The sequence below is a fragment of the Rousettus aegyptiacus genome, unplaced genomic scaffold (genome assembly GCF_014176215.1).
Source record: "Rousettus aegyptiacus isolate mRouAeg1 unplaced genomic scaffold, mRouAeg1.p scaffold_m13_p_16, whole genome shotgun sequence".
NCBI classification, from domain to species: domain Eukaryota; kingdom Metazoa; phylum Chordata; class Mammalia; order Chiroptera; family Pteropodidae; genus Rousettus; species Rousettus aegyptiacus.
The window spans coordinates 27,998,843-28,013,720 of NW_023416291.1; positions in this window are offsets into that span (position 1 = coordinate 27,998,843).

A 14,878-nucleotide genomic window follows, 5' to 3' on the forward strand; every position below is an offset into this window, starting at 1 on the left:
AAACAACTGTAGATGGTTCAAATTATTTTATCTTCCACAAGAAAGAGATTCCTCTTTCCTTTGCTAAATGGTTAAAAGAGGACTGATCACTTTAATCCTGATTGCCCTTGGCCAACACCAAGCTACAGTTCTGTTAATACTCAGTCAAGTGTGTGTGTGTGTGTGTGTGTGTGTGTGTGTGTGTGCGCGCGCGCGCACACACCTGTTTCTAGGGCATAGCCCTTCAGCACTGTCAATTAAGAACATGTGATTCCTTATCTCCTCAGCAATAAAAAAACTGCAGAGATTTCTGCTCTATTTTTCAGGGGTTTTCAGTTTAGTTGTTCAGTCTCTTATCCCGCAGATTACAATTTGACAATAGTCTTAAGGAGGAGACCAGCTGTGTTTAAAGTCCCTCAAGTTTCTAATTTTATCACTCCAATTCTGAGTAAATGACAAAAGCTCTGCTGGTTTCTCAGTCTACAGCAATGGTCTTCTGTTGGAGGTTAAGCCTGGATTCTTAGATTATAGCTGTACCCAGTTCTGCAAGTGCCTCCAAGGGAAAAAAAGTTAGAGCTCTGCATCCATGTCAGTTCCCCACTCCTCAGGGGGCCTTCAGTTCTTGTCTGTTGCTTTCAGGTTCCCTGCCCCTGATAAGTATTTGTTTTCTAAGTAGCAGGAGGCTGCAGAAAATTTCACTCAGCAGCTTTTCTGAGATTTGGACTTTGTTCTATAGTCTCCCATCTCATTGCAGATTTGTAGCTCAGCAAGTGTATTAAAGGGAGAATTGGACATCGGTGTAAGAACTTTCACATCTTTAAATCTGTCGCTCAGACCCTTCATGACTGCTATGATCACTGCTGCTTATTCTGAACCCCAGAAGTGGTTAGCAGCCTGGCCTGAGACTGGATTCTCATCTGTCGGCCAGAATGAGATAATGTCCACGGAGAGAGCTTGAACGTTCTGATTTCACCATCTAAAAGTTTTCCTCTCCCCAGAATTTTACTCTAGTCCTCACAGTTCTGTGTTTCTCGGACACTTACTAAATCTTTTAAAAATTATATTTTATCTGACTTTCTAGTTGATTTCACTGGGAGCATTGATCTGCTATGAAATTCTCTATCTTACCAAATCAGAAGTCCTGACTTGGCTTTTTATATACGTAAAATAAATGTCTTTTTTTTCTCTCACCTCTACATGGGAATTACTTTCAGACCTTCTGCATACATATCCAGCGGCTTTCACTCAGGGCATCTTGCTGTATAAAGACTGACAAATAATTTTATTTCAAAGGAAAGGACAATCCATATACCATAACTCATGTCATCTTTTCCAAAAGTCGTTGGGTGTTTTTAATCTATAAGCAAAAGCAAGAAAAATCATCAAAAACAGTTTTTCTATAAATGTTAGCTTTTAGACATTATATCTATATTAATGATTTCCGGATAAGAATGTCTTTACCCAGATATTGTAGAAGCGCTTTCTACTTACTCATCTAAAGATCGGTAAAATCAGTTATACACACGTGTCTTTTCTGTCACCACTTCAGTGACATCTGTTGAAGATTAACCCCACTCTGCCCCACTCCACACATCTACTTCAAACGTCTCAACACCCCCTTCTCCCTCAGTGTTCATCGTAGGAGTTTTGATACTTGTGTTTCATAATGTAACTTTAGTTGGAAATCGTGTTCGTAGAGGGGTTTCAGACTTCTTAAAACATACAGGCGTTTGGTATCAGCATTTGTCTGGTATAGTGAGATCATTTTCTGACACCTCTTTCCTTTTATGGAACAAAAACAAAGATAATGTTCAGTGTAGTGTTTTCTGCTGACAAAGCAGCTTTATCTAACCTCACATCTCAATAAGCATATAACAAAGTTATTATCCCCATTTGAAAACTTAGAAAACTAAAAACCTGAGAGATTATTTGATTTCCTCAATGTAAAATAACTAGAAAGGAGCTGAACTGGAGATGAAATCCAGGTATTCCAATGAATTCCATGCTGTTTCCTTTTACTTCATGATTTTAGTAAGAATAACTAGCATAGCAAGTGTTGTACTAGGAATTGGGAAAACAACCATATAAGGCCCTGCCCTTATATCTATATAGTCCAGGGAAAGACAGACTAATGACCCACAATTTTTAGATACTGCAATAAATACTTTACTATGCTGGTGATGGTGTGGATACACAGAGACTTGCATTTAAATAAAAAAGAACAGATTAGTAAAGACTTACCTGAGAAATGACACTTGCTCTGAGTTTTCAAGGTGCAAAGATTGGATGAAGAATGAAGAAAAGGTATTTGCTACAGGCAACAGTAAGTGGAAAGACACAGAGGTTTAGATCACAAATGCTCTAATATTCTAAATATATTCTACTTGGGGAATGGTTCAGAAGGTAATGATTAACCTATAGCCTATTAGAGATTCTTTGAGATAGAATTGTTCCCCAGATCTGCCTAGCCAAATACTTGTTAGCAGCTACACAGTATCTTAGTGATACCAGCCAGGTGAGCATTAGTTTTTTTTAAAACAAAAACAACCAAAAAAAACCTTTAAATCCTACTTTCCATTCACAAACAACACTTTTTTATTTCTGAATTATTTCAAGAAATAATCTTTGGTTTATTTAATACTACCTGTTTTTGCCTTAGGTATAATTATCCCTAAATCATATAGACAACTGAGAGCACAAAGAATAACATACTAATGTTTTAATTTGTGAAGCTCATATATTTTTCCTACTATTCTTGAAAGCATCACTGTAACCTCGGAGGATCTCAGTTTCCTTCCATGTAGAATAGGTCATCATAAACTCTGTTTAATGGACCTGAATTTACAAGCTTTTATTTTATTTAATTCCAGATCCTACAATTTCATTTAGTAATAATTTCCTAATCGGAAAAACATAAATAAAAATAATTTGTCATTTCTATATTGCCGATTCTACTGTAAATTGAAATAGTTTGTCAGTCATAAGAATGTTAATTTTTTATAAAAATGTTTACTTCTCAAAGATTTCATACATATATATTTTTTTACTCTTACATTTTGTTACACATCCTAGACCACGAGCAGACACTGCAGCTGTCTGATTTTGGTCACAAGTACTGAATCAGAATCAAACTTAGTTTCTAATCCAGTGATTTTCCTATTACCCCATGCTGTCTGAACACAAGTCTTCTTCTCTTCCTCTCTTTTAGTCTCTTACTGACTATACTCCAAAAATCTTATTATACCTAATAAGACTTTTACCTAAATTCAACAGTGGACAGACTGGAGTTATCTTCCCTAGAGTTTATGCTGTTGATTAGAGTTCCCGAATTCCGTAACCAAATGAAAAATGACTTTGACTTCAGGGACTTCTTTCTTTGTGTCAATTACTGAATATTCCCTTTCTGAATCTCAGATTCATTTTTTATCCCTGACACAGAAGTAGGACCTGACCTACTTTCTAAATTTATATTACATTGCACTTTACCTTCACTTCTAACAACCCAGTTTATTTCACTGCTTTGAAGAAAAAAAATTGTGTGAATATATTTCTTGGTGAATTTTTAAGTTAAACTTTTAGCAAGCCTATCAGTTCAAGATGAGACATATGAAACTGCTGAAGAGATAGCAAGAGAGAAAAAAATTAAAACATTATACTTTATCACTTAACTGAAAGGGTAAATACATCAGAATAGACCCTGGAGTCAAGTACATTAACACTATAATCTTCATGAGCAAGTTTGGAGACTGACATTCTAGTAAACCTATTTCCCAGCGAAAATATTGTAAAATGGAAATTAGAATTAAAATATAAGAAACTAGAGGCTCAAACTAGAAGTTAAAAACAAGAAAAATGAAGATTTTTATAGAATTAATAATACGATAAAATTTCCTCAGCTGAAGAAATAAGTTTCTATATTTAAAAGGACCACTGAGTTAAAATACAATATATGAAGAAATTTGTGAAAGTTTCCAAGAGAAAGAAAATCAAATACAGAATATCTAAGTTTAGAATGTTTTCATATTTCTCATCTATTATTGTTTCACCCAGAGAAATAACATAAACTTATTTATGTCATCATGTTCACACCAGGAAACACTTTACCTAGGCGGCTCCCAGCCAATGATTGTGAGCACAGTTAGAGATATTTCAACTGTATTAATTCCTACAAATTGTAATGGCCAAAACTTCTCAAAACTGCACTGAGGACTGAGGCTCTCCCTGCTTAATCCCTCCTTCCCTCTTTCTTTGACTGGTATCAAACCAGCATCACAGCCTGAAAGCTGTCTCTGCCTTCCTGGGCATTTCCTGTTAATCTCTTATATATCTAATTCCATCTCGGTGTCCACTTTTCAAAGGACAAAACAGATATATTGATACTGTTTCCTTAAGTATTAGAATGAACAATTTTTACCACAGGTATTGGAGGGTAAAATCTTTCATGAACCACTATTCTGAGATAAAGGACTCAAAAAGTCCTTTCAACTTTAAGTTTATGTTCCAGGGTTGGAAGGGTCTTTAAAGGTTATCTAATTCAACCCCACATTCTTATGTGTGATTACTGAAATATATTGACAAAAAATAGTTTCATTCTCCACCACTCATCCCTGTATCCACATTCTTTGAAGTGTAACTTTGCAGCTCCTCCGATCAAGCATTTAGGATTGCTTTGACCAATAGAATGTGATGGAAGAAACATTGGGCCAGTTTCAAGCTTAGACTCCAAGTGACCTTGCATACTTCCACTTTTCCTCTTGGTCCGCTGCCTTCACAAGTTAACAAGATTAAGGTCACCTTCTGGAGGATGAGAGACCACATGAAACATAATGAAATCATTCTAGTTGCCTAGCAAAGTCTCAGAACCGTGAGAAAGCCCAGTGAAGATGAGCAGAGCTGTCCAGCTGATCTACAGCTGACCACAGACATATGGAAGAGCTCCACTGAGCCTAGACAGACTCGTGGGCAATAAAAAATATTCTTGTAAGCCAGTGAGTCTTGGAATGATTTGTTATACATTATTGTGACAAACAAAACTAATACATCCATCTTCTAAAATCATGCTTTTAGTGAGTACCCAGCTTCTGCTTGGATTATACCAGTGACAAGGACTTAAATAATTGATCAGAAGTTGTTAAGTTTTAATTTACTCTTTTTTTCTTAAAAAAAAATCAGATAATGGGGTTATTTCAGTGGACCTCAATAAACAGTGACAGCAATATCGCTCTGCCATAGCTTCCCTCTCCCACCACCGTTTTCCAATTCCAAGACATTTCCAGGTAAGATATTAGAGCAGATTTTTTTTCTAATTCCCTTACAGACAGTTTACCTATGTATTTAGTATGATTAGAGAACCTGATCGGTGAATTCAGAACATATTTTTTGCATATGTTCCTCAGTACCAGGGACTGTTTTGAAGAGTGAGGATTTTTTATGAGTAAATTTGGTTACTTTTATGGTATTATATATTTCAATTTTAGAAGTGATTATATGTTGTATCTAAAGCTTTGGTTAGGGCTGTAAGTATATTAGCTGTAATCAACAGAAAACCTATCTACACATGGTCATCTAATTCAACCTCACATTCTGACCTCAACAAATGAAACGTTTGGGATTGTTTCTTTTTCTCATAAGATGAAAAGTCTGGAGTCACAGGAACTGGCTCAGCACTTCAACACTATCAGTGTCAGGGTCTCTGGGAGTCTCACGAACCCAAGATAACTTCCCAGCTCCAGGTATTTTATCAAGGCAGGGAGAAGAGGTAAAAAGACAGTGTCAAAATTGTTCATCATAGTTATTAAACATAAGAATCCTCCAGACAATTTTGTTTCATCTAATTGCCTAGGATGTACCACCACTGCAGGGAAGACAATAAACCGTGCAGTTAGCCTTTCCATCATCTGCGTGGAGGCAACAAGGCACACAGGTGGCTGGGAAAGGGAACTAGGGTAGCCAACAACAATGTCTGCCACAGCGTACGCAGTGACACAAGAAGTGAAGTTTGGGAAATAGGTAAGGTGTGTTCATCAGTACATGATTTGTGTGTAGGCACTCAGCATGCGCTTGGAAATTTTTGAAAAATGGTAAATATTGAAACTTTGCCAAGGCTTTCTCCTAAAATCATTTGAAATAGTAATGGGTGTTATCTTTATTGTGGATGAAGAACTATAGGCTGGAAATATTGAATCAGCCCAGAGCTCCAGAACACGTACACTCGGAATGCCCCCACTCATTTTGATATATTCAAACTGAACTTTCATCTCCAACTCCTGCCCCAATTTGCCTGTCATCCTCTTCCTCATGCCCTACACCTATCAATCCCCAAGAACAAGCAGCTCTACTTCCCAAATCTGACTCAAACCACTTTTTCTTTTCCTTTTGGTCCCACCGTAGGGCAGGCTCTCATTACCAACCTGCATTACTACGATATGGATCTTACTCTTTTCCTCTAGCATTTTTTGGGGAAGGAAAATCAATACACGACAATCCTGTCAGAGCGATATTTCTAAACTCAAGTTGAATATTTTTTCACTGGCTTCCTTAAAAATCCTTTTTCTTGAGGACAAAGGCAAGTATACTTTTGTAGAATGTAAAAGGCCCTTCACGGTCTAGTCTCATGTCCATCCTCTCTCAGCTCATTCACCTTATCCAACAAAACATCCTTTGCCACCAAATTTCAGGAGTTCCTTAGATACTACAGACATATGTACTTTCTTCTCCCCATGCTTTCTCACATGTTTTTTTAAACTACGAATAGTTTTAAGATCCATTATTCACAAGATCCAGTTCTTATTATGTCCTTAAACTCTCATCTCATTGGTAATTTCTTTTGTAATGTCATTGTTTTTATGTGCTTCTTATGAGCTCCTAGAGCAACTGTGATCTTATCACACTTATCACTATCTCACACTTACCAGTGTAACTGTTTATTGCATATGTCTCTTTGTCTTTTTAAACTTCATGACCATCTAAGTTTGAGAAGCAACTGAATAAAATAGTACAATGGCACCGAGGCTCCTGTGTGCTACCACTGCCCTGCTCTCTACTCTGCCACAAAAGTCAGGGACACACTAAAAATTCTGACTTGATTAAAGTTATGAGTCCAAGACTAGGTCTGTTGCCTTTACTCACATCACTGTTCCCAATACTGTTCCCAATACTCTGTGAGTGCACTTGTTGGATTCTTGAAAAGACAAAGGGAGGTTAACTTCCAGCAAAATCCTCCCTTCCCGCTGATAAACAGTGGAAACTCCATTCCCTGAAACTTACCTCAAAACGGCTTTGCTTAACCCTCAGATTGTTCATTTCCAAGGCAACTATTTATAAAAAAGAAGTTAAAAAAATAGTAAAGTACTCTTTACTTCTGAAAGTGTAGTAAATCATCTACCTCAGTGTAGGTGGTGAATCTCTGAGGAAGCCTTGACAGGCTCCTGAGTAAGAAATCAGAGTTCATTAGGTCATCACAAGTTGAAAACGTCAGGAAATGACAGCTATTTGACTTGCTTCACTTTCTCACGGACTTTCCTTAAGGTTAGGATTCCAAACCTTTTTGAATTATTCCTTGCACTTCTTTCTAAATTGTTTAATCCTTTTGTCTATATTATCTAAAATCATAGCAAACCTGTTTATTTTCAGTAGGGTAAAGGTAAACTTAAGCCTAATACACCCACATTACAAAAAATTATGAATTAGTGGTCTTTTGGATTAATGACCTCTTATTAAAGCGATATTCCTAATTATAACTTGGCATTGCTGGTGCAAACAGAGCAAATTTAAAAACGCAATTTGGCCTCCTTATTCTCATGCATCAAATTTCTTAAACTCTAAATATAGATCTTAGGAACTCCTGCAGTTTGGGAGAACTGCCACGACAGCACAAACTAACAATTTTGTTTTCTCTTAGTAACCTCATGGAACGGGTCTTAAGGAACCCGATGCTATTTCAAGGACCACTAGTATACCTTAAAGACCAAAGCAGCAACACCAAAGATCCACACATTGACCAAGCTCTGTTAGTGCATAAAACTCCATGGAAAAAAAAAAAGAAACATAAGTTAGTTTTTTCGTTGGCTAAGATCATGCGAGAGGACTTTACACGAATTGCAAAAGCAATAAATGAAAAAACAAAAAGTATATTTGATATCTTTTGTATTTAACAGATTTTATATTTTATTTTAGGTAGACAATATAAATTGTGGTTTCTCTTTTAGGCAAAAAACAAAAAAACCTCATAATTATATTAACAGCGTTGTTCATCATTCAAGCATTGGGATAACCTGTATCTCTTACAAGTCCTTTGGACCCAATTCTAAGCAGCTATTCCTCTGGATATAATGAGTCTCTTTTCCAGTTTCTCAGGTGAATTCCAAGCTAAGATCACACTTTTCATTTCAAATACCCAAACTGGAGCACATATTCCAAGCTTCTCAAGAGTTAAAAACTAGTGTTTGATTCAGGGCTGAGGAAGTAGATGTTGGTGATTCAGACAGTATCTCTACATATTTTATAACCTTAGATAAATCGTGTATCTCATTAAAGCCTCAGATTCTCTATGTATTAGATAAGAAGGTTGAAATAGAAAATATAACTTTACATTTGTATACAATTAAACAATTTACAAATTACTTCAAGTGTTAATCTTCTACGAAAACAATATAAAAGGCTGGGCTGGGTTGAAATTAATATGTTAATGATGAGGGCCAGTAGGGGAAACTAACTTTTCTATATTCATAACAAGTAACTAACTGGTCCGAGTAAATGACAATACTCAGCATAGGTCTTTTGGTTCTACGTCCTACTCTTTGTTTTTCAATATGTCAGCCTGCTTTACAAAGTTCTTTCCAGTTCTAACCTTTCTTTAATTTTAATTTTTAATGCAATATAGCTAAAGCCCAGCAATATTATTGTATAAGATTAAATTTGTTGTATCTCTTCAATTTCACTAATGCTTGGGCTCCTATAGACTAAGTTCTATGTTCGATTCCAAGGAATACAAAGATAAATAAGATTTGATTCATATTCACTACATAACATCACTTTATATAATTTTCAAACTATATAAATATTTTTTTTCAGAACCGTGCCTACACAGGGTATTTTTATCCTCATTTTACAGTTAAAAAAACTACACACTGTGGGAGGCCTACAGACAGACTCGGGGACAGAGGTAGTTAAAAAATAAAAGAAAAAGTTTACTTACATAAAATATAAAGGAAATTGATTTTCAAAGGACTAGCTGTCCAAAGTGATAGATGATAGATAGATAGATAGATAGATAGATAGATAGATAGATAGATAGATGATAGATTTAATGAATAATTAAAGGAACACATATACAATTACCAAGGTTACCAAATTTGCCTCAGTCTTTTCATAGCAGATAAATAGCAACTTTCCTCATAGTCACAAATTTAAATATTTGAATATCAACATGGTCAAATTCAAGGATAAAACTATTTCTGTTAGTCTAGATTTCTGCAAAAAATCTTTATATATTATTTTATTCCCAAGTAGTTAATTCTTGTTTTGTTGAAGTTTAATTAAGTAATTTACTTCCAAAACGTAATCTTGTAAACAGAAACAGCTTTGGAAATCCTCACTCGGTTTCTTGATTTTGTCTAAAAGGTGTGACCTCAGTGATGATGTAAACTCTACCCATGTAAATATTTTCTGTAGCATCAATAATCAAGAGTATGTGGTAAAGTTTTCACTGAATTTATTAAAATTCTCCCCCGTAAAAAAATATTACATTTTGACCTTTAGCTCAAATCAGGACCCTTTAAGTAAATATAAGGCAAAAGCAGATATTATAAACAAGACTGAATAGTTCTAATTAATTAATTAAAATTTTTAAATAAGCCAGATATTATTAAAAGTAAGGATGGAAGTAATTTCTAATAGGCAACTAAGCAAGGGAAAAAAAACCAACTGGACCACTATCTCGAAAGTATTGAAAGAAAAAAATCTATCAACCTAGAATTCTATACCAGAGAAAATGTCTTTCATAAATGGAGGCTTAATAATTTTACAGACATATAAAACTTAAAGTAATTTATGATATTCAGACCTACATTAAAATAAAATTCTAAAGATTTCCTTTGGGCAGGAGAAAAATTCTGCTAGATGGAAATGAAGATCTGCAAAAGGAAGACACAGTACTGGAAAAGATAAATTTATGTCCATATTTTTTTCTTACTCTTAAAATTTATTTAAAATATAATTGACTATTTAGAAATTATAATGTTGTAGTATGAAGTATATAAGATATGTAAAAGTAGAATGCATGGAATAATAGTATGAAAGCTAGGGAAAGAAATGGAAATATATTGTTTTGTTTTTACATTAAAATAGCATTTGAGTGTAGACTTGACAAGTTAAAGATGTATAATTCAACAACAGAGTAATCACTAAAATAATAACACAAATGCTTATACTTAATAACCCAACTTAGGTGATAAAGTGAAATCATACAAAATATTAAATCAATGTAGAAGCAGAAAAAAAAGTTAAAAATGAACGTAAAACAAAGAAGATAAATAGAAAACAAATATCAAAACAATAAACTTAAGCTTTAATATATAATTAATTACATTAAACATGAAAGTTCTAAATTCTAATTATGCTAAGGGAAAAAAGGCCAGAAAGAAAGTATATATAATTTTATTCAGATAAATTCTAGAAAATATAAACTAATGCACAGCTCAGTTTGTTTAGGACAATGAGAGCCGGCATGGGGAGAGGTGGATGATGAAATACAAACAAGTGTGAGAAAACTTTTGCAGGTGACACAGATGTTCACTACATTGATTGTGGTGACAATTTTTCAAGAGTATAGATATGTCAAAATTTATCAAATTGTTTATTTTAATCTGTGTTAATTAAATCTCAATAAAGCTGTTAAACTATATGTAAGATGTTATAATGATCGGGTTTGTTATACTATGTTTCTAATAGAAAAAACATCATTTTAACATATTTATCATATCCCTAAAGGCCATGACTCAACTTCATAGCAAAAATTCGGGGTAAAATTGTTTTTGTTAGAAAATTCAGGATTCTGGGAAAGAATCAAGGTTTTATTATTTAAGATGTCAGAATCACAGGATCATACAGGATGCTCCTGGTAATATTGATTTAGCTTAGGGCACAGTATTTGTTTTGTTTGCCTGACTGTGAGATAAAAAGTGCTTTTGAAGCAGAGCAATGTGTCCATTCTGGCTACTTGAGGGTTAAATAATTTGCCCAAAGTCTCACATGATCACAGCGGAAGTTTGAAATTGAATCCCAGCCTGCCTGATTCCCAAGCCCTCTCCTCTACTCCTCTACTTCCTACTGTCTCGAATGTTTCTTGCTTGGTTTGGTTATAACTCTAAAATTGAAAGAGGTAAGTTCCTCCAAATTATAACTTAAACTTAAAAGAAATGGAAACTTTAGAAAAAATGATAAATGCTTTATTCAATTTGCTTTTACTCCTTTTTCATGTTTTCCACTCTGCCTGTTTTCATTATATATATATATATATATGTATATATATATGTACATATATATGTATATATGTATATATGTATATATGTATGTATACATATATACATATATATATACTATTTTATATCATATATCATATACATACTCCGCCCCCCCCCCCCCACCTCACAACCAACTCCAGGATGCTTCTAAAGATGGTTCCAGAAAACTACTATCTCATGACTTTGGAGATTTTAATACTCCTGATATAAAGTTCTAGAGCCCTTATGGGCTGATCGCACTGTGGCAGTAGTCTAACTACTCAGAGCTGTCTGTCTCTTTCCCTCGCTTTTCCTTAATATGTAGATGGCCTGCTCTTGTTTCTGTCCTTTCTCTACTCCCCTCATAGAGGTTGAGGCTCCATTTTCAATGCATTCTAAGAGATTAAGACTGATTGTGTTAACCTGTTAAACTAAAGAGATTTTTTTTTTTATTATCCACTAGCATTAACTTTAAAACAAAGCTCAAACACATTAATATAATAAAATACCTATCATATTTGTGCACATTTGATATCCTTATACTATATCTTTGGTCTATATTCATGTGTTATCTGATCTAATCTTCAAAACTCCTTGAATAGATGTTATTATGCTCATTTTACAGGAGAGGTAATTTACAAAATTGTCTGCAAAGAAATTTGCCAAATGGCTCAGCTATTAAGTATTAGAATCAAAATTTAATCTCTTCAATGTTGGCTCCAAAGCCAGGATCTCCTTTATCCTGCATAACGTATCAACAAAGACATTAATATGACCTTTCATGCACCCAGACTCAGAAGTTGCTACTGACCCAATGGGAATATTATAGAAGTCTCTTACAAAAGTCTCCAGTGGCATTTTTACTTTTTTACCCCTACATTACATTTAAATTATTTCATCTATTTTCAAGTTCCTCTTATATCTGGACTAACCCTTCCTTTCAACTATAAAAATGACCAAAAAAAGATTATTCTGTGTTATGAGTATTAACAAAGCTATCAGTGAAATAGCATTTTTAAACTCCCAGTTACTCTTTACTACAACTACATCACCACAGGCTTTGAGCAGAAATTCAGGGCCTGAGTTAGGATATTGATTGACCAAGAAAGAATTATGTCACTTTTTTCCTCTCCAATGACTAATACAAGTCTTTAGAGAAAACATATTTACCCAGGATCTTTCTTCCCTTTGGATGAGACTCTTAAAACATCTTTAAAAGAGACTCCTGAGTGAGAGGTGGACAATGGCTGCATCCTATTCCATCTGTTACAGCAAAACCCATCTCAGGTTAGATAGTGTTGTGACTTCAAAAGGTCTTGGTAATAGCTAACCTCAAACTCCTACCCAACTTCTTCTTATCTATTTAAACTTCAGGTACACGCCCTTCTTGTTTCAGTTCTCACACACAAAAAGCTCAGATGTTTCAATGCCGTTCTTACAATAAAGAAAGCTGGACAATCAATAAAACAATGGCTTTCCTTGGACACATCAGAGAACTGAAGACATAGAGCAAACCACCAACTCCAAAATTTGGAAAGACAGGAGTATTCAGAGAGATTTTGCAAGTGAGATTTACTTACTGGAGGAGAAGAAACTGACATCATTAACGGGTAGGAAAACTCACAGTTTTGATATATTGTGAATATATTACAAATCTGATATATAAGTTAAGTGTGGTTAACATGAAGGGAGAAACTCCTGGGACTTCAGTCTTAGAGAGAGGGCCCCACGGTTTCCTGGAATTTTACTCATGGAACCCCACAGTTTTTTACAGTGAGGAACCAAAAAAGAACTATAAAACAGCCATAAAACAATTAACAAACTGGCACTTGTAAGTTCTTCCTAACCAATAATTATTTCAAATGTAAGTAGATTAAATTCTCCAATCTGAAACAGAATGACTGAATGAAAAAATACAAACACTTAACAACATGCTACCTATAAAAGATTCACTGCAGGTTTAAGAATATATAGTGAACAAAAGGAAAATGATAAAAAAAGATATTTTATGCAAATAAAAGTAAGAAGAGAATGAGAATAGCTATACTTATATCAGACAAAATAGGCTTTAAGTCAGACACTGTAACGGAGACATGGAAAGTCATCATTATATAATGACAGAGGGGCCAATTCATAAAAGGATATAACAATTGTAAATATACATGCACTTAACATTGGAGGACATAAATATATAAAGCAAATATCAACATATCTGAAAGGGGGAATAACAACAATACCATGATAGTAAGGGACTTTAATATTCCACTTTCCACAATGGATAGACCATCCTGACAAAAGATAGACAAGGAAACATTGGCCTGAAACTAAACTTTAGACCTACCTAATTAAACTAACAGACATATACAGTACATCCCATCTAGCTGCAGAAAACATACTCACCTCTAGCTCACACAAACATTCTCTAGGATAAATTGTAGATTAGGTCACAAAAAAAGAATCTTCGGAAATTTAAGATTACAATCATATCTAGCATATTTCAAACTATAATGGTATGAAACTAGAGATCAATTATAGGAGGAAATCAGAAAAATTCACAAGTATCTAACAATTAAACAATATACTTATTAACAACTAATGAGTCAAGGAAGAAATGAAAAAAGGAAAATAAAAAATATCTTGAGACAAATGAAAATGGAAACACAACATACCAAAACCTCTGGGATGCAGCAAGAGCAATTCTAAGAGGGAAGTTTATAGTGATAAATGCATACATTAAGAAAAAAGATTCAGAAAAAGTATTTGGCAAAATTTAACATCTTTGTATAATAAAAACCCTCAACGAATTTGGTACAGAAGAAATGTAACTTAACAAAGGCCATATATGACAAGCCCACAACTAACATCATACTCAATAGCGAAAAGCTGAAACCTTTTCTTCTAAGATAAGGAACAAGACAAGGATATCCACTCTCACCACTATTATTCAATATAGTTTTGGAAGTCATAGCCAAAGCAATAAGAATAAAAACTAAAGGCATCCAAATTGAAAGGAAGAAATAAAACTGTCATGATATTATATACAGAAAACCCTAAAGAGTTCACCACAAAAATAGAGTTAATAAATGAATTCAGTTAAGTAGAACACAAAATTAATATACAGAAATTTGTCACATTTACATAGACAAATAAACAATCAGGAGTAATTAACCCATTTCCCACTTAGAAAGAAAAGTGCAGCTCACTGCCAGCGTTAATTTAATTTTACATAAACATGCTCTTTGATGCTGAAGCAAATCGGCCTGGTTTTTAATGTGAAAATTAAATATAAAAGCTGTTCTTGAAATTATTTCTAAACATAACTTGTCTCTAATCCTAATGAAATAGAAATGTATACATAAATCAGATTCATCAAATGAATCTTTGGCTAACATCTATTT